The 25,155-nt window shown below is 47.0% G+C and overlaps 1 long non-coding RNA gene across 3 annotated transcripts in view; it reads left to right on the top strand.

Moving 5' to 3' along the window:
- LOC311516412 overlaps positions 1-4,535 on the top strand; it is a 31,033-nt gene extending 26,498 nt beyond the window's left edge. For all 3 annotated transcript variants that reach the window (XR_014710405.1, XR_014710406.1, XR_014710407.1), the window contains 2 exons: positions 2,709-2,836; positions 3,479-4,535. This is a non-coding gene — a long non-coding RNA (uncharacterized lncRNA). The remainder of the gene's footprint in view (positions 1-2,708; positions 2,837-3,478) is intronic.
- Positions 4,536-25,155: the final 20,620 nt, after the last annotated feature.

Genomic DNA, 25,155 nt, shown 5'->3' with positions numbered 1-25,155 from the left:
GCACCTCTCAGGACTGGGCCCGATGTGCATTGCCTACTTTGTGTTCTCATGCTGTTGTAGTCCTGGAGTAAATTCTCTGACGCCAGTGACATTGCTCTGCAAGAGCAGAACCTGTAATTTCTCTGCCTGCACTTATATCCTGTTCGTGATTTAAAACACCACGGACCAGATCCTTGTCCGGTGTAAATCAGCTTAGCTCCATTCCCTTCTCTGGAGTTAAATGAGTGTAAGCCCAGAGATGGGAATGGAGCTAAGCTGATTTACACCGGATGAGGATCTGGCAAGTAGCATAAGTAAACGTTACAAACACTTGCATGTTTGCACACATCAAGCCAGTTACGGGGCAAGTAACACACTTGTTTGAGCATTACACCAAGGTGGGCCCAATCACATATATAGTTCTTCTGTAGTTAGGCTTGAGCTCCCATTTTGCACCCACTTTGCACTGGCATAAATGACGACACAAGGTGCCAGGTAGCAGTGCAACAGGCCCTATATTTTGACTTGTGATGGCTGATGCAACACGAGCATCTTTAAAGTTGCCCATAAGTTTAATTTAGTGCTGGTGCATTGTTCCGGATGGCTGAGTCTGCTTATGAAACCTCCTCCTTCCTGTGCCCTCCAAAGACCTCTGTCTCCTCCTTTGAATCTCTCCTTAAAACCCTCCTCTTCTCCTTTCTTTCCATCGCTGATCAAAGATGACCCTGCTCGCTCCCACCCTCGTGTCTTATCTTCTAATTGTTTTGTGCCAGTCCAATGTAGGCAGAAAGAGCCGCAGAGCAAAGTTTTCTTCCCAACAAGTCTGCGTTGTGTAAACCACATTACACATACAGTGCTAGAAGTGAAGGATATTAATATTCACAGCACAGCTGCAGGACAGGCTTCCAATCACTGCACTAACAATAAGAAAAGGAGTACTTGTGGCACCTTAGAGACTAACAAATTTATTTGAGCGTAAGCTTTTGTGAGCTACAGCTCACTTCATCGGATGCATTCAGTGGAAAATACAGTGGGGAGATTTATATACATAGAGAACATGAAACAATAGGTGTTACCAGACACACTGTAACAAGAGAGTGATCACTTAAGGTGAGCTATTACCAGCAGGAGAGCGGGAGAGGGAGGGAACCTTTTGTAGTGATAATCAAGGTGGGACATTTCCAGCAGTTGATGGCCCACCTTGATTATCACTACAAAAGGTTCCCCCCCCCGCGCCCCTCCCCACTCTCTTCTAAGGTGTCACAAGTACTCCTTTTCTTTTTGCAAATACAGACTAACACGGCTGCTACTCTGAAACCTGCACTAACAATGAGCCTCAACCCCAACCGGGAAGATCTATCTGGTAAGACAAGAGGTTTGGTCACCATACAGGCCAGTTTTAAATCCTTGATCTTCATGATGAGGTTGCTAATTGTGATGGTGGTTTTCTGATATGGATGTTCATCTACTGCCAGAGCTGGTTGAACTTTTGTTCAAAATAAATTTTTTCAATGGAAATTTGGAAATTTTTGGAAAAAAGAATTTTTTCCCAAAACATTTTGATTTTTCTCAAAATTTTCCATGTTTCAACAAAAACTCCCTTTATTGTGGTGCAGGGGCTGGGTTGTTTTTCTGTTGCCAATTTTGATTGGGCAGCCTAGTCACACATGAGATTTGGTTTTCAAAATAAACAGATTTCTTAGCATGAAAATTTCCAGTTTTGAAACTGAAAATTTTTGTTTTAGAAAACTTTTGAAAATGAACAAATCTGAATTTTTAAAAATGGCAGGACATTTTAAAACTGGTCTGTTTTGAAACCCAGCAGAACAAAAAGAGCCTTCACACATTTCAGCACTGGTGCAAATTTTATTTTGATTTTTCTACCAGTGTCAGAGATTTTTAAGACCAGAAGGAACATCTAGTCTGACCTGTTGTGTATCACAGGCCATAGAATTTAATCCAGTTACCCATGTATGGAAACCAGTTGAGTTCTCTCAACTAAGAGCCACAGATTCATTTCACATAGGTTACCAATGGCAAACTCAGGATCAGTACCCCAACACAAGCAGTCAGAACCAAAGGTCAGAGCAGGGCAAACCTGAGGTGGGCAATAGCGGAGGAGTGCATAGTCAGGCTCCAGGCCAGGCTTGGTACCAAGGGTTGGAGTCTGAGTCAGGTTTCAGGGTCCGAGTCGGAAGGCGAAGTCCATATCAAGCTAAGGTCAAAGGGAGGAGTTCAGGAGCAAGGAGCAGTCATGGCAGTTACAGGGAATCCACACTGTTGCCTGGACATCGCCTGGAACACCCCTTCGATTTATATAGGGCAGGGAGCCAATCAGGAGCCATGGGGCTGCTGTCTGTCAGACCCGTTGAGGTCAGATTTCCCATGCTCTGTGTCCACAGCAGGTTGTGGGCAGTGGAGCACAAGCTGGTTAGAGCTGGCAGCTCTGCAGGCCTGGCTTCTAGACCCACAGGGCCTTATGCTCAGGGCCACAAAACAGCTACTACTGAAGCCAATGGAAAAGCTCTTATTGACCAACAGAGCCTGGATTGTCCCTCAGTCACTTCCAACATGCTCAGAGTCAGAGCAGTGACCTATCTGTGAAAGCCTTAGTAGTCCCCTCAGCCACCAGCTTTGTACTAGAAAGGAGATGCAGGACTCCAGTCAGTTTTGTCCACTGTCTGTGTACAGTGCTTGTTGTAAGAGATGGTTATGTGGTCGCTTTGCAGAGGAATGGTGGGCTGCATTGTTACATTTCTCCAAAAATCAGATGGTGACTGGGGCATGGGGATGTTACCTCTTCTATGATGCCATCAGCAAAGGAGCGACCAGAATATGCTCACGTTGTGAAAGGAGGGTAAGTCTGGCCAAAGAGATTTTTTTTTTTTTTGGACACATCCAAACCTGTTTGGGAAGCTAAGAGCATTTTTGCCCAAGGAAAGAAGAACAATCAAACGTTACGCAGAAGGCCAAAATAATGCACAGATTCTAAAAAAAAATCGTGGCAGTCTGAGGGCGAGATTGTGCTGTGCTTCTGGGAGGGGGAACATGCATGATTCAGCTCGGATAACTCTTGAGCTCTTTCTGTGGCTCTGTGCATTGTGCTATAAGGTAGATCCTGGTGCAGTCCAGCAGCTGTGGCCCTCAGTCCTGTCACCTCTGATCATAGCAAGGATTGTCGCAAGCATGGTAATTAGCAGTGAATCTCCAGGTCTCAGGGGCAGCAACCTCGTTCAGCAAAGTGGCTGGGCTACCCCCGAGAATGGGGCACTAAAGGACAAAGGGATGTAAAATATCGTACCTTGAGCTGTGAAGCTGTGGCTAAGGAGATAGATTAAGGCCAGCAATGGCACTGATGCAGTGTAAAGCTGTGACATCACATATCTTCACTAGCTGGCTGGTTTAGCTTGGGATAATGGTGCCACTTATCCCAGGGCAGCTCCACGTGAGGAGAGAGAAGAGAGAGACACAATGGCATTAACTTCTAATTTGTTGGCAGGATCACAGAATAAAGTAAACACACCTGCGATCGGGCACCTAGTCTTCTGTCTGCAAACAAGGATACAGAGCCAGATCCTCAGCTGGTGTAAATCTGCCTCGTTCGACAGAAATCAATGGAGCGACGCTAACTAAAACCAGCGAGGAATCTGATCCGTTGTTTATCGTGTAACCTGTGAACTGGGATGTGCTGCAATCACACTGGGAGTGAGGTCATAGAAAAGCAGCATATTGGAGCCAAATCCTGAGCCTCCCTTCTCAGTTTTAATTTATTCTTTATTCAGGCATGTTCTCATTGAAGTGAGTGTGAGTTTGTCTGAATAGAAATTGAGTGAGCACCTCAGTATGTGACTCTATGGTTTTGCTGAGTGCTGGGGAAAGGGAGCATGGGAGAGAACATCAACCTTTTCCGGATCTTCTGCCATTGACCATAAAGATGACATCTCTTGTGTCCCCATCACTAAAGGAAAGCAAAGCAGATGGGTGTCAACTGTAAAGAAGGTATTAATGAGAGGTGGGCCAGAAACCAAAGCAGTGAATCTGAGGGCCTTGCATTTTGAGGAAGTTTAGATCTGGATTTGAACTTTGTGGCTTGGTATTTCTATTTCTATAACAAGCCAAGCCCTGGACCTGGATCTGGACCTTAAGAACATCAGAACGGCCATACTGGGTCAGACCAAAGGCCCATCCAACCCAATATCCTGTCTACTGACAGTGGCCAGTGCCAGGTGCCCCAGAGGGAATGAACAGAACAGGTAGTCATCAAGTGATCCATACACTGGATGGAGCTTGATATAATCTTGGACCTTGATCCAATCCCCCCTTAAACTTTGGAAATATTTGATCCTAGATCCAGATTTTGTTACCCAGGCCAGCTCTAGTATGAATAGAAAGTAAAGTTGTGCTGTGTCCAGCTAGATCATATACTGGCCTGAATGTACTTGCATGGCTTTGTAACACTTAAAGGCCTGGCGTTTATCTATATTTCTTCATAGTTTATCATTATGTTTGCACTGGGGCTACGCAGATACAATCGATTAACAGTGAAGTGAATGAGATCCCTGCCTTCGTGTTCCTTTATTCTGTCTGTGCATGAAAGCACGTCACTCTAATTACCTCGCGTCGCATGCAGCTCCGAAGTGTTTGCAAGCCGGGAGGGGAGCTATAAGTTCATTAGAGCAGGTTATCATGACAGATCAGACGCTGGCAGAGGTATGTCGTGATGACTCCTTCGCAGATGTGTTCTTTTGAAACTACAAAAGGGGAAGAAGCCTCTGAAGCCAAGGTTCCAAAAGCTGAAAGTAACCGACGCCTGCAACGAGAACCCTAAGCAGGTGCAGTGTGGCTTGCTGTACTTAGCTTGATGGGCAAGCCACGCTGGTGTGAGGAAGTCTAGACAGAGCCCGGCTTGTGCTTTTTAGAAGCGAGCACAACCTTGTCTTCAGTAAATAATAGATAAGTACTTAGCAACACTGTGGTTTAACACTCATAAAATCGTCTGGTCCTCACTAAAACATTTGCCTCCCTCCTCGACCTTCGGTTCTCTGTGACATTTTCAAATGAGCCATAAAGCTTATGCCAAAACAAACAAAATATTTCTACCAGCAGATAAACGCCCAGCACACCAGTAAATGAGCGAGCTGCCTCTGGCTGCAGGTCACTTTCTGAAGCCCGGGGTGCGCGGGGAGGGGGGGGAGGGGGGAAGGGAAGTAGCATCTGATTTTCACTTCAGCAAAGTCCCTTTTGCATCCCTCTCACAGCATAAAGTGTCCTTTAAATTAGAGCGGGTTGGGAAATTATGCCCTGCCCCCACAAAGAAATGGGGAGGGGGGAGATTGTGTTTATTTTCATCAGAAAGTTTTCCTCAAAACTTTCCAGGCTTTTGTCAAAAAGCCACCAAAATCTCACAAACTGAAAAAGAAAAATCCACTTTCAATGCAAAAGGGTCTTTCCCATGAAATCGTACGTTTTGCTGAAGAAGAAAAAAATTCCATCCCCGCCAAAAAAAAGTTCAGAGGGAAAATTTTCTACTAGTTCTAGCTTAAAGTGGACATAAAAGCCACCTTGGAATATTCCCCACCCAAGGGCTTCGCTGGATAACATACAGGACTCTGTGCAAGACTTACCCCCAGACCCTAAGGTCGGGTTGGGCACTGCACTCCACAGTGGTTAGTCTTGACGTCCTAGGGTCTATGGGGGATCCTGGGAAGCCAAGCATAACCCTGACGTGTCCCAGGGGATCAGAGCATCCCCAATAGATCAAGAGCACAAAGGTGGCTTAAAGTCACCTATCACCCTTCCCCCTTCCTGCCTCTGTCCCAAGTGCAGGAGCTGAGGTTCAGGCCCAGAGTGTTTAAGAAGGTCCAGATCATTCTAAATCGCTCTTTGCTCGTTTCAGAATAAGCCTAGACGATCCCTTTCATTATTAGCTGCAGGAGAGTCGCTCTTTCTGAGGTCAGAGCCATTAACGTTTAATAAAGCCAGTGCCTATAACCAACTAACTGCAGCTGCGTGTGCCAGGCCTATCTGGCAAAGGCATGCCTTCCACGCTGCCAACAAGAGCGGAGTGTGGCCTGGCAGCTCATTGATTACGTACATATAATGGGGTGTTAATTTAAGTCATCAGCAAAGAAATGCACACTGGGAGCGGAGGTTTCCAGTAACAAATGGGTTAATACAGATGCTCGTTAATACAGATGCGCGTACACAAGGGGGGCAAGCAGGGGCACAGCCCCCCCCCAATAATTGGTGGGGGCACCGAGCTCCTCTGGCCACAGGGCTGCAGCGGGGTCACCGAGCTCCTCCGTCCCTGGTGCTGCAGCGGGGTCACCGAGCTCCTCTGGCCACAGGGCTGCAGTGGGTCACTGAGCTACTCCAACCCCGGGGCTGCAGTGGGTCACTGAGCTCCTCCGGCCCCGCGTCTGCAGCTGGTCACCGAGCTCCTCTGGCCCCAGGGCTCCAGTGGGACACCGAGCTACTCCAACCCCGGGGCTGAGCGGGGTCACCGAGCTCCTCCGGCCCTGGGGCTGCAGCGGTTCACCAAGCTACTCCCGCCTCAGGGCTGCAGTGAATCACTGAGCTCCTCCAGCCCCACGTCTGCAGCTGGTCACCGAGCTCCTCCAGCCCCGGGGCTGCAGTGGGACACCGAGCTACTCCAACCCCGGGGCTGCAGCGGGGTCACCGAGCTCCTCTGGCCCCGGGGCTGCAGCGGGGTCACCGAGCTCCTCCAGCCACTGGGCTGCAGCAGGGTCACCGAGTTCCTTTGGCTCTGGGGCTGCAGTGGGTCACAGAGCTCCTCCCACCTCAGGGCTACAGCAGGGAGAGTGAGCTTCTCCGGCCCCCGGCAGGGGCACAGAACATGCCCCTCCAAAAGCGGTCAGATTTAAATTCCTCCGCACGCCCCTGCCCGTGTCTTTCTCTTCTCTTTACCCAGCAAAGTCTGGATTTTGTTCTCACTATTAATCAAGAGCATCTCCACTGAAGTCTGTGGAGTTACACCTAGCTGTTTGGAGACTGTGTAATCCATTTGTGTTGAACTCTGCGTAGTATCTTCTCTGCACTGCAGTCCAGGTCTTTAGGGCAAACATAGTTGAACCAGCCTCCAGAGACTCCAGGGCTGCCACAGAGTTGAACACTTCCGACTCCAGCTGTAGGAGGTCGTGCTACACCTATGCACTAGCCAGTCCATTACACTGATAAATTAAAATCAAACATGAAATGTGATTGACCAAGCATGGGCCTCTGCAAATCAAAATGTACCTGGCCATCATTTTGGCAACTTCAGTTAAATATTCTTTTTTACCACTATTACATGCTTAAACCTATTACCCCCAATCACAGCACTTCCTAAAAATACTGGATTGTCACCCAAAGGGTCACTTCTCCTCTTCCTCTTCGGTTGTGTGTCTGTGGTTTAATTTCAAATGCATGTCATGTTCATCCATGATCCAAAGCCCCTGGAGTCAAAGGGAGTTTTTCCGCTGACTTCAATGGGCTTTGGATTAGGCTCAGTTTGCAACAGCAGTATCTAATGGGCGAGAATGAATCAGTGTTGGACTCTAACCATAACACTAGATCTCAGTACACATACACATATTTGGTGATGCTTTGAACCAGATTTGGAGCCAAACTTTGGGGCTCATCTATAGCTCTTTATATTGGCCCAAATCAAAGACCTGGATCAGAACATCCCTGAAATTTGGGGAAGCTTTTATGCAATACGTTAAGACCATTATAAACTCATACTCCAGATGATGTGCCTTTGCATGCACCCTTGTGTTACTTTCACATCACCACTGAGAGATTGTGAACGAGGTTGTGGAGATGGTAAAGTCTGCTTGAACTATAGTGTATGGTACTAGAACCAAAAGTTCTGTTTAGCTTTAGTACCGCTTCCAGATCCTGTAGGACCCTCTGGGCCAAACTCTGATTTCAGTTATACCAGTTTCAATGTGGATCAGACACGCCCTGAATTATGGGATTGGCTTAAACATGGTGAGATTTTAAAAATAATAACATGCTGGAAGGTTATTTGCCTTCTGATTCCTGGGCCTTTTGGATGCTCTCGGGTTGTGTTTTGAAACTTTCCTCTGAAACCAGGAGGGCTAGAAACTTTTTTCTTTAAATGAAAGCTAAGTTTTTCACCTGCCAACTTGCCCTTGGTGGGGGCTTTAAACAAAACACCAAGGACCATAAGACTCATGATGAAATCCTGAGAGTTGGCAACACGGCAGTAATAGCTACATGAGACGAGAGAGAGAGCGCACGTATGAGTGGGGGAGGGTGCCCTGCGTGTCCCATGTCTGCTCAGGACAATGCTGTTTTGAATAGAATGGAAAACATCACCCGCTCACTTATTGTGAGTGGAGAGCTGCTTGAGCACTGGAAGAAGGAGTAGTCTGGTCTGGCGTGTAGATTAGAGTCCAGGATTGGGGTGGTGGGTGAGTGGGAGAATTCCCTGAGAGAGGACAAAAGGTAACTTTTCCAACAGAGGAGTCACTGTGTCTGTTCCTCTCCCCTCAGTCTCTGTTCTGGCTGGCTGAGCTGTTGCAAAACCACCTCCCTGTCTAAGGCTCTGGCTTAGCATCAGCACAGCACATGTATGGGACTGGTTCCAAAAACAAAACCCAAGGAGCATCTGCAAATAAAAAAGCCTGAAAGAAATGGATTCCCTTCCAAACTCTTTGTGCAAAAATACTTTTTTTTTTTTTTTTTGGAAGGGAGGTGGCAGGGAGGGTAAATGGTGCGAGGGGGATGTGAGTCTGTCTGATCCCGTAGGCGAGGACACTGAGATCACGTGCCCCTGCTAGTTGCAAAATGATTTATTGATAGCTTGAACAAGCAATTGCCAGGCAGGGACTCTTTGTTTCCATGGGACCATAAAAAATGGATGGGAAGTGACTGGGCTGTCTTGTAGCTTGAATGTTTCATTGGCATGTCGCGAAAATCTCCAGAGGATGCCTTGAGGGCATGAGAACTGGTTGATGGAATGTGGTAGCTTGTTAATTTAATAGGATACAACGTTTTCCCTTAATATTGTAGATGCAAATCAGAATTGTGTATCAGGTCAGCAATCTATCTAGCATGGGGCTATTAAGCCCCCGTTCTTGCAAGGTGCTGAGCACCCTGCAGTCCCACCAGAAGCACCTCGCAGGATTGCACCATTAGAGAGACATTGTACAGTTCATAGAATTAAAGGTGATACAGTGCTTTAATGGGAAACAAGAAGAAACATTTCTATGGTATGAGAGGTAATTTGTATGGCACACAGGGTAATCCGAATTCAGATGGCTGGAATAGAGGATCAGAGCAACGTGCCTACGGGAATACATGTGGTCAGCAATGGACTTTGCTGGTGATTCTTTTCAGACCCTTAAGAAAAAGTACTCTCAGATTTATTGGGGAATGCTAACACTTACTATGGAATTTTTAAACCAAGCCTTAGAACTGTATGGTAGCAGTATAATTTTCTATTAAATCCCATAAGGTGGTTTTAAAAATTCCATAGAAAGGATCTCATTTTCTGTTAAATTGTTTGTACAATTTTAGACCTTTATTGGTTTAATCTCTATTAAATTCTAAAAAGAAAAGGAGTACTTGTGGCACCTTAGAGACTAACCAATTTATTTGAGCATGAGCTTTCGTGAGCTACAGCTCACGAAAGCTCATGCTCAAATAAATTGGTTAGTCTCTAAGGTGCCACAAGTACTCCTTTTCTTTTTGCGAATACAGACTAACACGGCTGTTACTCTGAAACCTATTAAATTCTAGCTACCATTTCCATAAGAGGATTGAGGAATTTTATATATAAAATAAAACACTGGCCTTTTACAATAACATGGCCAGGTCTCTTGCTAATCCAGAAATAATAATGAGACCGCTCCTGCTCCCATGGAAATCAATTGCAAAACTCCCATTTTGGGGAGTACTGGGTCCAGTAACATGGGCCAGATGCTCAGCTGGAGAACAGCAGCCTAAATGCATTGAAATCAATGGGGCTCTGCCAATCTAAACCACCAGCAGATCAGGCCCTTTATGTTATACTCTGCCTTCGACCCCAAAGGATTCCTCCAGGGTGCTTTACAAAGCTAGAACCGGATCCTGCAAACTGTAATCACATGAGTAACCCTTTGTGAGTCGTCCCACTGAAGTCAGTGAGACTGCAGGGATGAACTGAAGATTATGCAGAATTAAGAGATGTGTGACTGGCCCCATAAACTGATATAGAAGTCTCATGCAGCCACTTCTTGTAACACTTAGTGCCCAGAAATCTGGTAGCAATACAGTCACGCACAGGGGGCGCTATAGGAAAAGTGAATGGTGGTGTTAATTTCTCCCCAAGTCAAGCAATGCATTTTGAAAGCAGGGATGACCTTAATTTCATCCTCTAGACCAGGGCTGCACGCCTGTGAATGCTACAGCCTAATTTGCTGGATCACAGCTCTGTACAATTCAGCTTTTCATATTGAAATACAAATGCTCTCTTCGCGTTCCAGAAGCGACATTTCACCCCGCTGACTTTACCCGTACCACTCCGTAAACAGAGCAGAAAAGGAGTCCCGCCGTAGCTTTGATCTGACATACCAAGGACATCTGGAATCTGTGTCCTCAAGCATATATCATTTCATACTTCCTGAGAATTGTGCGCCCGCCCTGCGAAGCTGCAGTGTGACTGTGGCTGTGGGCTTTGTGTCCACAATGTTCTGTGTGTGCGCGCTCGACAAAGCTGGCAGTTATATGCCTGTGCTAGTCATTTGGGAAGTGATCCAGTAGCTCTGACCTTGACTCTTTCGCACATCTTTCACCTTGCTCCTCTATGCGCTGTGGAGAAAGCATCTCTGTCGCTTGACTTTGAATGAGATGGGGTGGATGGGGGGACTGGCCCCGTGCCAGTTATTATGCAGCACAGCAACATAGGCCCCCCGATTTCTTTTATTTTTTTTCCTTTATTGGTTCCCCAGTGGCTTTGCACTTGTGTCCTTCTCTCCATGCCTGCCTCACATTCCCAAAGCTCCGGATTTGATATCCCACTCTCTGCCCTTGACTGGATCTTCTCCACTCACTAAGCCCGGTGACATGAAACAACTGACAAGACTAGATCTCATGGACTAGGGCAGGGGTAGGCAACCTATGGCACGCACGTCAAAGGCGGCATGTGAGCTGATTTTCAGTGACACTCACACTGCCCGGGTCCTGGCCACTGGTCCGGGGGGCTCTGCGTTTTAATTTAATTTTAAATGAAGCTTCTTAAACATTTTAAAAACCTTATTTACTTTCCATACAACTATGGTTTAGTTATATATTATAGACTTCTAGAAAGAGACCTTCTAAAAACGTTAAAATGTATTATTGGCACGCGAAACCTTAAATTAGAGTGAATAAATGAAGACTCGGCACACCCCTTCTGAACGGTTGCCGACCCCTGGATTAGGGTATTCTGTCTTTTTGGCAGAAGAAATGGCTGGTCTATTATTTTTATAATCTATATGAGGTCTGATCCTGCAGTTCTTTTGAAGGTGAAGCTCCCACTGAAAGCAAAGAAAGTTTTGCAAGCAGGTGAATCTCAGTAGGGAGAAAAGGCCTCATGCTTTCAACAATGCGGGTTCATTGTTTTGAAAGGAACCCCAGCAGTCCACCTCTAGACTGGAGCTCGGGACCCTAAGCATGTAGTGAGAGGCTTTTCTAGAAGAAAGGAAGGGTATGCCAGAAAATACAAGACAACGTCAAGCTGCAACATTCCAGCATTAGAAGAGTGGCCCTTGGTTAGATTCATGGATTTTAAGGCCAGAAGGGACCATTATGGTCCTCTAGGCTGACCTCCTGGATACAGGCCATAGATCTTCACCCAGTCATTCCTGCATCCATACCAGTAACTGGTGGTTGAACTAGAGTGTAAGGCTTTGAAGAGAGAGTCTCCATTTAAAGACTCCACGCGATGGACTCTTAACACATTCCCTTGGTAATCTGCTCGAGTGGTTAATTGCCCTCCTCCTGGATAGAGCACTGCACTAGGACTCAGGAGGCCTGGGCTCTATTTCTGGTTCTGCCGCTGACCTGCTGGGTGACCTTGGGCAAGTCACATCACCTCTCTGTGCCTCAGTTTCCCCATCTGTAAAATACAGGTAAAGGTGCTGGCCTTCTTTGCAAAATACTTTGAGCTCTATTGATGACAAGTGCTGTCTGATATTATTTTATTATTATCACTGTTATTTTCAGTTTTCACTGACTACAGCTCTCAGCCTAGCCCAGGTAGGTGGTCAGGTTCAGATAAACCAGGAACTGATTGAAGCCCTTACTTGAATCGCAAGGGGCCAGATTCTGTTACTCTGATTCACACTGACCAGTACCTTTCTCTGTGAGTCATTCCACTGATCTGAATGAGTGGAACAAGGTAATACCGAGTCTGAGTCAGTGTCAAAATGTGGCTCAGACTGAACTGCCCCTGACTTTTCTGAGGTTAGCAAAAGTTACATTCCCTGTGGGTTGTAAAATGTTAGTGCTCTTCCTCACTTCCTCCTTTCAGTTGCAAGCAGAAGTACTAAAGTGCCTGGCTAAAAAGGCCATTGCCAGGGCATTTCCAGCCTCGCTAAAAGCAGGATGCACGAGAAACCAGTCTTGAGTGTTTTGAATACCAAAGGGGTGGATTTGCATGGCAGATAAGCGGCCAAACTGTGTGAGACTCATTCAACTGGAACCAAATTTCCGAACCTTTGGAGATTCCTCTGACCCTTGTCCTATTAAAGGATGGGATTTTAAATGAGAAATACTATACCGATCTGTTTATGAGTGGGGTTTTTAAAAGCACAGTTCTATCCAGAATATGATCGCTAATAGCTTTGGTCGTATTTGCAGATGTGAAGACAACCCTAAAACAAAATACGGTTGTATAACTGTTAAGCTTGTTTCATTACAACCACCAACCCAAATGTGAAAAAAATTAAGAAATCCGGTTATGTTAAACAATGAATCAACTGTGTCCTACAGACAGCAGAGTCTTGAGCTGTCACCATTCAACACATGTTATCATCTATCATGCTGAAAGAAATGTACCATCAAAACTACCTTAACTCTGGTCCTGCAGTGACGTCAGTCTTCATCTCTTTGTTCATTTCTTATCTGCAGGGGTCAGGAAGTAATTTCCCTTCCTAATATGCAGCACTCTACAATTAACAAGCTCCAGAATTGTATGTAGTTCACCTTTCTCTGAATAATCAGACAGTGACCAATACGGTACAGTGGATACCGTATCAGAGGAATTAACTTCCCCTCTGTCCATATTGTGCCAGGAGAAAGTGATCTTCCAGTGCTTCCCCATGGACCAGATATATTGTACCATCCCCTTGTGATTTCACGGGAATGTTAAAGAACTCTAGCACACCGCAGATAGAAATCTAGGGAACCAGCAGTGAAGTAGTTAATGATGTAATATGAGATAACAGTTCTTACCTTCCACTTCCTGAGGCCACTTTGTGTGTTTTCATTACTGTTAAACCATGTGTTAAAAGCAATTGGATGTTGCACATGAAGTCCTGGCCTTGAACACCTGGATACTAGTTTAAGAACATAGGAATAGCCACAATGGGTCAGACCAACGATCCATCTGTCCCAGTATCCTGTCTTCCAACAGTGGCCAGTGCCAGGTGCTTCAGGGGGAATGAGCAGAACAGGGCAATTTATCGAGTGATCTATCCTCAGTTATCCAGTCCCAGCTTCTGGCAGTCAGAGGTTTTGGGACACCCAAAGCATGGGGTTGCATCCCTGACTGTCTTGGCTAATAGTCATTGATGGATCTATCCCCCATGAACTTATCTAATTCTCTTTTTAACCCAGTTATACTTTTGTCCTTCACAACATCCCCAGGTAATGAGTTCCACAGGTTGGTGCATTGTGTGAATACGTAGTTCCTTATGTTAGTTTTAAACCTGCTATGTATTGATTTCATTGGGTGACCCCCTGGTTCTTGTGCTATGTGAAGGGGTAAATAACACTTCCCTATTCACTTTCTTCATACCATTCATGATTTTGTAGACCTCTGTCATATCCCCCCTTAGTCGTCTCTTTTCCAAGCTGAACAGTCCCAAACTTTTTAATCTCTCCTCACATGGAGGCTGTTCCACACCCCTAAACATTTTTGTTGCCCTGCTCTGTACCTTTTCCAATTCTAATAGATCTTTTTTGAGATGGGGGTGACCAGAGCTGCACGCAGTGTTCAAGGTGTGAGCGTACCATAGATTTCTATAGTAGCATTATGATATTTTCTGTCTTATTATCTATCCCTTTCTTGACGATTCCTAACAGTCTGTTAGTGCACTGAGCAGATGTTTTCGGAGAACTATCCATGATGACTGCAAAATCTCTTGTTTGAGTGGTAACAGATAATTTAGACCCTCTCATTTTGCATGTACTGTGAAGTCAGGATGGTGGGGCAAAGGGGAAAAGGACACAGTACAAGGAAATTATTTAAAACCCGAGCTGGGAAAGCAAGAATTCAGTGGAACAAGCTCTGCTGTTGCATAGTGACCTGTATGAATCCCAGTTAGAGTCTATCTAAGCTTTACTGCCAGAGGAGAAAACCCTCTGCTTTGCATCCAGCTCTAGTAACTCCACTGGATGCTGGGGATTGTCATGGGGAAAAGGGGAGAGGAATCCTCTCCCTGAATCTGGGGAGAGGTAAGTGTGCTGCTGAACGGCTGCTGCTCCACCCTAAGCACTGGAATACATTCCTCTTCACTAGCCTCCCCTTCCTGCCCTGAACTCACTTAATTATTTCCCTGTCATTATGGGGGCCTGGGGCATTGGTGCACCTTGGTCCCTCCTGCTCTGCTTGGGGCACATAGCAGTCTAGTGTTCTGTGGGCACTCACATTGGTCTCATTTCGGTTGCTGGGTTTAGTGTGTGGTCACTGGGTGCAGTTGGCGGCCTGTGATATACAGGAGGTCAGACTAGATGATCTGCTGGTCTTAAACTCTATGACTAGGGCCCTACCAAATTCAGAAACCATTTTGGTCAATTTCACGGTCATAGGATTTTAAAAATCATAAATTTCACGGTTTCAGCTATTTAAATCTGAAATTTCACAGTGTAATTGTAGGGATCCTGATCCAAAAAGGAGTTGGGGGGGTTGCAAGGTTATTGTAGGGGGGGTTGTGGTACTGCTACCCTTACTTCTGTGCTGCTGCTGGCAGGGCGCTGCCTTCAGAGCTGAGCACCCAGCCAACAGCTGCTGCTCTCCAGCCACCCAGCTCTGAAGGCAGCACAGAAGTTATGGTGACAGTATCGCAACCCCCCTAAAACAACCTTTTGATCCCCCCTGCAACTCCCTTTTGGGTCAGGACCCCAATTTGAGAAACGCTGGTCTCCCCCGTGAAATCTGTGTAGTATAGGGTAAAAACACACAAAAGGCCAGAGTTTATGGAGGAAGACCAGATTTCATGGTCCATGATGCATTTTTTATGGCTGTGAATTTGGTAGGGCCCTATCTATGACTCTTCTCTATGGGGGAAGAGCACAGAGGATTTACACTGCAGAGGATCCATCTTCTGGCCTCTGCAATACGATCCAAGGGCTGGAAGCTGAAGCTAGACAAATTCAGACTGGAACTAAGGGATACATTTTTTAAAGGGAGAGTAACTAACCTTTGACACAATTTACCAAAGGTCATGGTGGATTCTCCATTGCTGGCCATTTGGAAATCAAGACAGGGACATATTTGGAAAAGACCTGCTCTAGGTCAAAGGGAATTGTTTGGGGGAAGTTCTCTGGCCTGTGTTACACAGGAGGTCAGACTAGCTGATCACAGTGGTCCTATCTGACCTTGGAATCTATGACTATGAGTCTGAGCCAATCACTGCACTTCAAAACTGGACCCGGCACTGCACACATAGTGTCTGCTCCCCCTTCAAGAGATCTGCAAATCCCTCCCCCACCCCCGCCCCCCTGCCTTATGCAGAAGACCCACAGCAGCTGCAGGGTGTTTGCAGGGTCCTACGGAGGTTTGCTCTGAGAGCAGAATTTGCTCCCAAATCTACATTGTCTAAGAGCTTGTACAAAGGTATTAACAAAAGGATGGCTTCACAAACCAGTCATTCATTGTATTTATTGAGATGATGTATTGGCTGGGCCACAGAGAAGTAATGAAAGATGGGAATGTAATAGACGAGGATTTATAGCAAAAATGACCGAGTAAGTGTGCCGAAGACTTTGCATGGCATATAGTATCTTTTTGCCCTTACATTGATTAAGGTGCATTTTGTGTACTGCTTTAATATTGATTTGGATGTCTGGAGAAACATGTTGATCCTGATGTAATTAAATATCCCTCCATGATATGCAGAAATACTAACAGCACCTAGTGACTTCAGGGAGCTTTCAGTCAGCCCCTAATAACCCCAACACTGACTTTGAACCCTGCTTTGGAGCATGATTTTTGCCTCACTGGCATCGGTACTTCACCTAAGAGCAGAGTGCGGGTACAGTATTTAATGTTAATTAGCTAATATTTGGATGGCGCTTTGGCGTTGTCAGATTTTGCATCGTTATACGTTGTGTGTTGTTATTTGGTAGCAGATTTGGGAAACTGTGTCCAAACCACATACAGTAATTGCTCTTGGATTAGATCATCACATCTACTCCTTAGCAAGCGGACATCATGCATTGTACAAGGAAGCTGCCTCCTGATAACAAAGCAGCACGAGAGGGTAGGAATTATCCGCGCCTGAATCTTCATTCACACTGGGTTGACTCCAGTATGATTCCACGGGCTTGAATGGAGTCAGTCCTCCTACTCTCTGGGTGAAAGCAGAATCAGGCCTGAGTGCTGGGCCAGATCTAGGCTGGAGCCACGGCTGAGGGTCTGGCCTGGTGTCTGCATTTGCAGATGAAGGGGCTGATTCCGCCCCATACGCTGTTCTGATGGCTTATGTGGTGGCAATGCAGGAGCTGCAAATGGGTGAGGGAAAGTCCCCCTGCCACCCTAGTTGCATAGGGCTGGTGTAAATAGCCCTGCACACACCCCGTGGCAGTCCCTGGTGTGGACGGGACAAGAGGCGGAGTAGCATGGAGCTCAACGTTATGGGGGGGTTCTGGGTTGCTGGGCAGCCCTGGGAGGGTGCCATAAATTACAGAGGCCTCATTTATGCCAGGGGCCATGCCAGCCTCAGAGGGTGCAAAGGTAACACTTTTGCCATTGCGGGTGCTCCTTTTCCGAAGGACTGATATTTCTCCTGAGAACCCAGGTTGCTGCTGGTCGGAGGAAGGAGGATGGTCCGGTGGCTAAGCACTGGCCTGTGTTGCCTTAGGCATGTCACAGAATTGCTCTGTGCCTTAGATCGAAAGGGCTTCGGAGCAGGGTCTGTCTTTATGGTCTATGTTTGTACAGTGCCTAGTACAATGGCGTCCCGGTGCACGACTGGGACTCCTTGTGCTCGGTTCCTCCAACTCTGTCTCTCTGGCTGACTTAGGTGGTGAGCTCTTTGGGGCAGGGACTGTCCCATGTTTTGTATTTGAACAGCACCTAGCACGCCATGGAGGCCTGCAGATGGTACTAGAGTAGCAGTAACAATAGCAGGTGCTACTTTAACTTACCCCTTGGGCCCCTTGCTGTGGCTCTCTGGCGTGCAAGGTGCTGTATTAAACACTACCCTGCTAACAGCTATGTGCTAAATGGAGCACAGTGTTATTGCAAGGGCGGGGACCATTTCCTGCTATGAGTTTGTACAGCACCTAGCACAATGGGCCTTTGATCTTGGCTGGGCCTTATAGGTGCTACTGTAATACAAAGAACAATAATGAGCTGCTAGACTACGAGAGAAGCCCAGTGGAGCGGCAGCCCCACTATAGTGAAGGCTGAGCTGAACTGACTGTTTTAACAATGAGGAAGATAAAACAGGCGACAGTGCAGAGTCACCTCTGCTGGCATCGTGGGCCACCTGCCACATAGCTCTGAAGTGCTCTGCCAGGGCTAGCTGGAAACCAGTGAGGGAAAAATAGAATGCACTTGGGAGACAAACTCCCTAGGCTTGCCTTAGGATTTTCCCCATGCTGGCAGGGGTTCCTCCTGAGAGGTGGATTCCAGTGGGCCATGTGCTCCATCAAATGGAGTGTGGCAGCATTTCTCAATGCGATAGTGGAGCACTAAATATAGCCTGCAGCTCATGAAAACCGGAGTGCATGATGCCAGGCGCGGGGAATGATGATTGCGATCCATGGTAGGCCTGTAGCAAGAGCCAGCCGCTGCCAGGCTGGGGGTGCTCCGTGACTCCCGCCAAGTCAGTGTGAGCTGGGGACGTTCAGCACCTCGCAGGATAGGAACTCGGTCTAGGTAGGGAGGATCCTGTCCTGATTTGCCTCTTAACTTCAGCAAGGAAGGCCCTGGTGGGAGCGGAGGGGGAAACCAGAGGCGCTAGCCTTTGCACAGACTGTGGGTGATTCCCCTCCAGGGATGATTCCTACAGGGGAGAAGGGGTGGGTGGAACAGAAGGAGTGATTACATGAAGGACAGGGGAGGATTTGTCCCAGTAACTGATTCTGTGATCAAGGAAGGGTCTCTTCCCCCTGAAGCCTTTGTCCACCAGCACCCAGCATGCTGCCCATGTGGACGAGCAGCCAGTCAGGCAAGTTCGAACTCCAGCGCAGGTGCTGGGCTAGCCTTGTTGCTCATCGGACAGATTTAGTCTGTTATCTCTCCATGCCGCCTCTTCTTAAAGTGTGCTCCATACTGAGCTCGTCACTCCTTACCTCTCCAGCTGCTCTGATCTTTCTCCCCACTGCTTCTTATGAACGGCTCTGCCTTTTCATACCTTTCGGGTCCTCCAGCTTCTTGGGGAGCTAACCTAGAACTCTGCATTTCTGACTCCCGTCTGTCATTATCACCTCAGACTAGGGTGTTCATTAAATCTATTCAGGAAGCTGTGCCGTCGCAGTTGGGTGCATTTGCATAAGCTCAGCGATAACCGTACAAACACACGTGCTCCCACCCACGCAAATGGTTCTCATGATGCTCAAAATCCATCCTAAACCCGCAAAAGCCAGGAAATTCAGGGTTAAGTCATCCATTCTCTTCTCAACTAGCCTCCTCATTCCTGGCCTTGCAAGGGTCACAGATCAGTGCACAAGTTTCTTCACTGGTTGCACCAATGACTTTGCATGGTGGGGTGCATTAAAGTCAGAGAGGATGGAAACTGGCCCTCTGAACTATGCTACTGCCACACCAAAGAACTCAAAACCCGGGAGTCAGACTCCAAAAAATCCTGAGATTGGCTTAAAAATCATGCAATCAGAAAATACAGTTTAGGCTCTTTTTATTTACCCTCTGGTTTCTGAGCCTTTAGAAAATGCATGTTTTAAAGCTTTTCTCTGCCAGGAGGGCTAGCAACTTACTTTTTTAACATGAAAGCTGAGATTCTCTTGTATTTACCTGACTCCAAGAGCTGGGGCTTTAAGAAAAGAATCAAATATGGAGTGACTTGTGGTCAAATTGCAAGTGTTGACCACACTGGGACTGCTTTTTTTTTGTTTTGTTTTTGGTGGTTTTTGTTCATTTGTGGATTTGTCAGCTCCTTATTGCTGCTAGGAAGCAGGGGTTTGTGTGCTGGGGGGCTGGGTATCAAGATCTGAACCCAGTGTCCAAGCAATGAGGGGCTGATCCTGTGCCACCGAAGTCAATGGAAGCAGGAACAGGTGATTGAAGAGAGGAAAGGGTGATCCTGTGGTTAAGGCACTAGATGAAGACTCAAGATATCTGAGTTCTAAACTCTGCCACAGACTTCCTGTGTGATCTAGGGCAAGCATGTGGAAAAAGCTAATGTACTCAATGCTTTTTTTGCCTCTGTTTTCACTAACAAGGTCAGCTCCCAGACTGCTGCGCTGGGCATCACAAAATGCGGAAGAGATGGCCAGCCCTCTGTGGAGATAGAGGCGGTTAGGGACTATTTAGAAAAGCTGGACGTGCACAAGTCCATGGGGCCGGACGAGTTGCATCCGAGAGTGCTGAAGGAATTGGCGGCTGTGATTGCAGAGCCACTGGCCATTATCTTTGAAAACTCGTGGCAAACCGGGGAAGTCCCGGATGACTGGAAAAAGGCTAATGTAGTGCCAATCTTTAAAAAAGGGAAGAAGGAAGATCCTGGGAACTACAGGCCAGTCAGCCTCACCTCAGTCCCTGGAAAAATCATGGAGCAGGTCCTCAAAGAATCAATCCTGAAGCACTTGCATGAGAGGAAAGTGATCAGGAACAGCCAGCATGGATTCACCAAGGGAAGGTCATGCCTGACTAATCTAATCGCCTTTTATGATGAGATTACTGGTTCTGTGGATGAAGGGAAAGCAGTGGATGTATTGTTTCTTGACTTTAGCAAAGCTTTTGACACGGTCTCCCATAGTATTCTTGTCAGCAAGTTAAGGAAGTATGGGCTGGATGAATGCACTATAAGGTGGGTAGAAAGCTGGCTAGATTGTCGGGCTCAACGGGTGGTGATCAATGGCTCCATGTCTAGTTGGCAGCCGGTATCAAGTGGAGTGCCCCAAGGGTCGGTCCTGGGGCCGGTTTTATTCAATATCTTCATAAATGATCTGGAGGATGGTGTGGATTGCACTCTCAGCAAATTTGCGGATGATACTAAACTGGGAGGAGTGGTAGATACGCTGGAGGGGAGGGATAGGATACAGAAGGACCTAGACCAATTGGAAGATTGGGCCAAAAGGAATCTGATGAGGTTCAATAAGGATAAGTGCAGGGTCCTGCACTTAGGACGGAAGAACCCAATGCACAGCTACAGACTAGGGACCGAATGGCTAGGCAGCAGTTCTGCGGAAAAGGACCTAGGGGTGACAGTGGACGAGAAGCTGGATATGAGTCAGCAGTGTGCCCTTGTTGCCAAGAAGGCCAATGGCATTTTGGGATGTATAAGTAGGGGCATAGCGAGCAGATCGAGGGACGTGATCGTTCCCCTCTATTCGACATTGGTGAGGCCTCATCTGGAGTACTGTGTCCAGTTTTGGGCCCCACACTTCAAGAAGGATGTGGATAAATTGGAGAGAGTCCAGCGAAGGGCAACAAAAATGATTAGGGGACTGGAACACATGAGTTATGAGGAGAGGCTGAGGGAGCTGGGATTGTTTAGCCTGCAGAAGAGAAGAATGAGGGGGGATTTGATAGCTGCTTTCAACTACCTGAAAGGGGGTTCCAAAGAGGATGGCTCTAGACTGTTCTCAATGGTAGCAGATGACAGAACGAGGAGTAATGGTCTCAAGTTGCAGTGGGGGAGGTTTAGATTGGATATTAGGAAAAACTTTTTCACTAAGAGGGTGGTGAAACACTGGAATGCGTTACCTAGGGAGGTGGTAGAATCTCCTTCCTTAGAGGTTTTTAAGGTCAGGCTTGACAAAGCCCTGGCTGGGATGATTTAACTGGGAATTGGTCCTGCTTTGAGCAGGGGGTTGGACTAGATGACCTTCTGGGGTCCCTTCCAACCCTGATATTCTATGATTCTATGAAGTCACCTAATCTCTGCATTTCTCAGTTCCTTATCTGTAAAATGTGGTTAATACTTCTTCTCTCCCAGCCTTTGCCTGCCTGGTTTATTTAGACTGTAAGTGCTGCAGGGCACGGATTGTCTCTTCTTGTGTATATGTACAGCACCTAGCACAAAGGGGCCCTGATTGAGCCTCTAGAGGCTGAGGATGCTAAACTGTGGGAAAGCTCAGCAGTTTCCTTTCACAAGGCCTCAAATGAACCAGCCCTCTCTTGTGATCTGCATCCAGGAGCTTTGCACTATTTAAGCTGTTTACCTTTGAGGTGAATTCAAATGCTCCCGCCAACAAAAAAATCAAAGCCCAGACTGAGTGACTCATCGAAAATTGCATTCCGCTTCATCGCCAATTTCACATGGTCTCAGTGTGCCCAGCTTCACTCACAGCTGGAACCAGATTCACCTCAAAGCTCTGCAAACAAATGGGCCAACTTGGGCTGAGACTGAAGTTTACAAAGAAACCTGAAGCCCGGGCAGCTTGGTATAGTTTAGGAGTTACAGGCCCGATCCGTAGCCCATTTCCAACAATGGAAAGACTCCCCCTCACTTCAGTGAATGGTCTTTGCATCAGGCCTTTGGAACACAGCTTTCTCACCACGACCAGGATGCTCCTGGTTGTTACCTCGGAGTTGGGCCCAGCTGAGTTAGACTGGTGTAATCTCTCTGTGTCGCCTCTCGCACCCTCCTGGCTCTTGGTACCTTGGTACCCTGGCTCTTGAAATAATAGTAACAGAACCTGACTGGGGAGCCTGTCCTTTGTTACTAGTGTCTGAGCAAAGCAAAAGGTACTGAAACTTTGCTTATTATGGCAGCACATAGGAACCCCCATCAAAGATCAGGGCCCCGGTGTTCCAGACAAATAATCTAAGAGAGTTTGTGATCTAGGTATCAGAGAGGATGTGGCAGGTGGACAAAACAGACAAGCGGGTGGGAGGATCACAAAGGGAACAGAGGTCACCAGAATAAAGGAAGTCTCGCTCACCTTCGACGTAACCTATGCCAGCTGGGAGGGATTTGTAGACGTCTCAGCAGAGATGGTCTATCCTACGCTATTTAGGTTGTTTTTGTAAGCAGAGACAGGGTGGGCTCCACCCTGACATCTGGTGGTGAGGTGTGGCAAGTTGTGGAAAAGAACTTCAGGGGCTGATCTCATTTGCATAGGCACACCCACCCTGCCTAGAATGAGGCCATAACTGCCCAAATCGTCACTTTGGCTGCTGTGGGATCCCCAGTGTCTCTGTTATTGGGGCGGGAAGAATAAATTGTTAGTACCCTGATTATGGGAACTGTGCTTGGAACTGTACTTGGCCTTTTTGTTATGATGGAGGACTCACCATCAACTGAGTAGCACTCACTAGGCAAGGGACATGGGTTCCAAAACTCTGTGAATTGAGAGAGACTTGAGACAGGTATTAGTGCCTGGTGGTGTAGGCCCCTTTTGTGAGGGCCTGAAGCACCAATTGCACCTCTGTCTCTCTCCACTGTGGAATGTCAGAGCTAATTTTGGGTCTATTAAGAGTTTTGTTACAGGTATTGTGCTGAATTCACTTCAGCCTTATAGTGCACCAGCACTAAGGCTCCCACTACTATGAGCTGAAATCACTGAGAGCTGAAATCACTGAGCACTGTGTCAAGTAGGGGGGAGCCGGAAGTTCTAGTGTGCAGTGGAGCCGGTCGTGAGACAGCGGTGTGTTCGTGAGACGGCGAGCTGAGCGGAGCCGGTCGTGAGACGGTGAGCTGTGCAGAGCGGAGCTGGTCGTGGTGGAGCGGAGCAGAGCCCTGTGGGGCAGTCAGCTTCAGGACACGTAAGGTGCCCCTTACCTCTTTCCCCCACACCCAGGCACATTTTAGCCAGATTGGGGAGTAACACTCTGCAGGTGAACTTTTGAACTCCGGGGCTGGACTTTTTTTGGACTTTGGGCGATTAGTGGATTGCTGGACTCAAGAGACGTTTGGGTTCTGGGACTCAAGAGCCTGAGGGAAAGGATGTGGCCCAAATTTTCTGGGGTGGGTCAGTGTTCATGGTTTGGTTAATGAACACTAGTTGTGGTGTTTCCCCAATTTAATGCTGATGTTGTTTGCCTCATGTTATTAAAGATTCTCTACTACACCAAGACTCTGTGCTTGCGAGAGGGGAAGTATTGCCTCCTTGAGGCGCCCAGGGGGTGTGTAAGATTTTCCCAGGTCACTGGGTGGGGGCTCGAGCCAGTTTTGCATTTGCTTTAATGAGAGGGAACCCCTGTGTATTGAACCCGGCCCTTGCTGCTATCAACTTGGCCTGGCAGAAGGGTTACATTTTCCTGTGCTCACACCCTGTAGTACCCGAGCTCCTTCCACTAGTGCATTAAGCGACATTACTAACGTGTCACCTGTTTGTTCTCTCGTCTCCTCTGCCAGAGGAGAAATGCGTGCAGGGCGGTTTCTTGTTTTGGTATTTTGTTAAAGACGTATATACATGGCTATGTGTGCCCGTTACAGGAGGCACGGTCAAAGAAATGCACCGGGCACTTAGAGTGGAAGGTGGAGAGGTTTGGGATGGTCCTACATTCCTGGGGGAGTTCATTTCACAGACTTGGAACAGGCCCCGTGTCTGACATACTGTGAGGTTTACAGACTGATTGCAGAGCCTGATCCTGCATACAGTTTATCCCAGGAGTGGACCTCTCTTGTGAGCAAAGATTACTGGTGTAAGGATTGGAAGGATCTGGCCCTTATACTGTAACTATCCACTGGCAATCATAAGACTGCATTGTACACAGAGCAACAGTTCTCAGATACCATGGTGGCAGGGTCCATATAAATAGACAGAAGGATTCTAACTCAGTGAAGAGCATCGTGCATACGGGTTTCTGTTTCAGATCTGGGAGGGAGGGATGAGGCAGAAAAAAAACTCTGTGTGTGTGTGTGTGAGAGAGAGAGAGAGAGAGAGGATGATTTAGGACAACTTACTAGGCATGTTCTGCACTTGTCTCTCCTCCAAGGTCTTGGCACCATCACATTTCTCAGCAGAGGAGTCACAGATGTGAGCACACAAAGTGATATTCTATCAAATGTGAAAGCCATTTACTTTGTGCTGGCTCTGCAGATTTCCAATGTCTCTGACTGCAGACCTCAAAGTTTATCTTGCTGGATGAATTTATATGGTCCTGTGATACCGGATGGTGTTATATGGCTCTAAGTAGTTACATGAAGCCTCTGTAGGCTAATAAAATAGTATTAATTGTATTGCCAAGGTTGCATTTTAAATATTAAATTATAGATTGCTTGATAGCATCATGAAAACCCAGCCTCATGACTTGACCTAACCATTATCTATTCAAATGGCTAAAGCACCATCTTGCAATCTGCTCTGGCTGATTTAACTCTTTGAGAATGCCGTCTGCCTTAAAGTATTTCCTCAGGCACATAGAGATGGATAAAGGCTGGGGTTGTTTTCCTGCAACGTAATGGATATTTTCCTATATTGCTTCCTACATGCATTTAACCCACATACCATTCGTTAGCTGGGTGATATCAGATATTGCACAAATGCATGGCAATTTTTTCCCCTCTCCCTCACAAACTGCGCCAGGACTGAAAGAAGCTCCAAGGAGAATAGATGTTCGAGTCCTCAACTGCGTCTGTCTCCACGTGCCACTTCGAAGGGGAGGCT

Source organism: Lepidochelys olivacea (genome assembly GCF_965140295.1).
Source record: "Lepidochelys olivacea isolate rLepOli2 genome assembly, chromosome: 2".
In the NCBI taxonomy this organism is placed as follows: Eukaryota; Metazoa; Chordata; order Testudines; family Cheloniidae; genus Lepidochelys; species Lepidochelys olivacea.
Note: the sequence above shows the minus strand (reverse complement) of the source record. Positions and strands in the feature narration are given on the sequence as shown.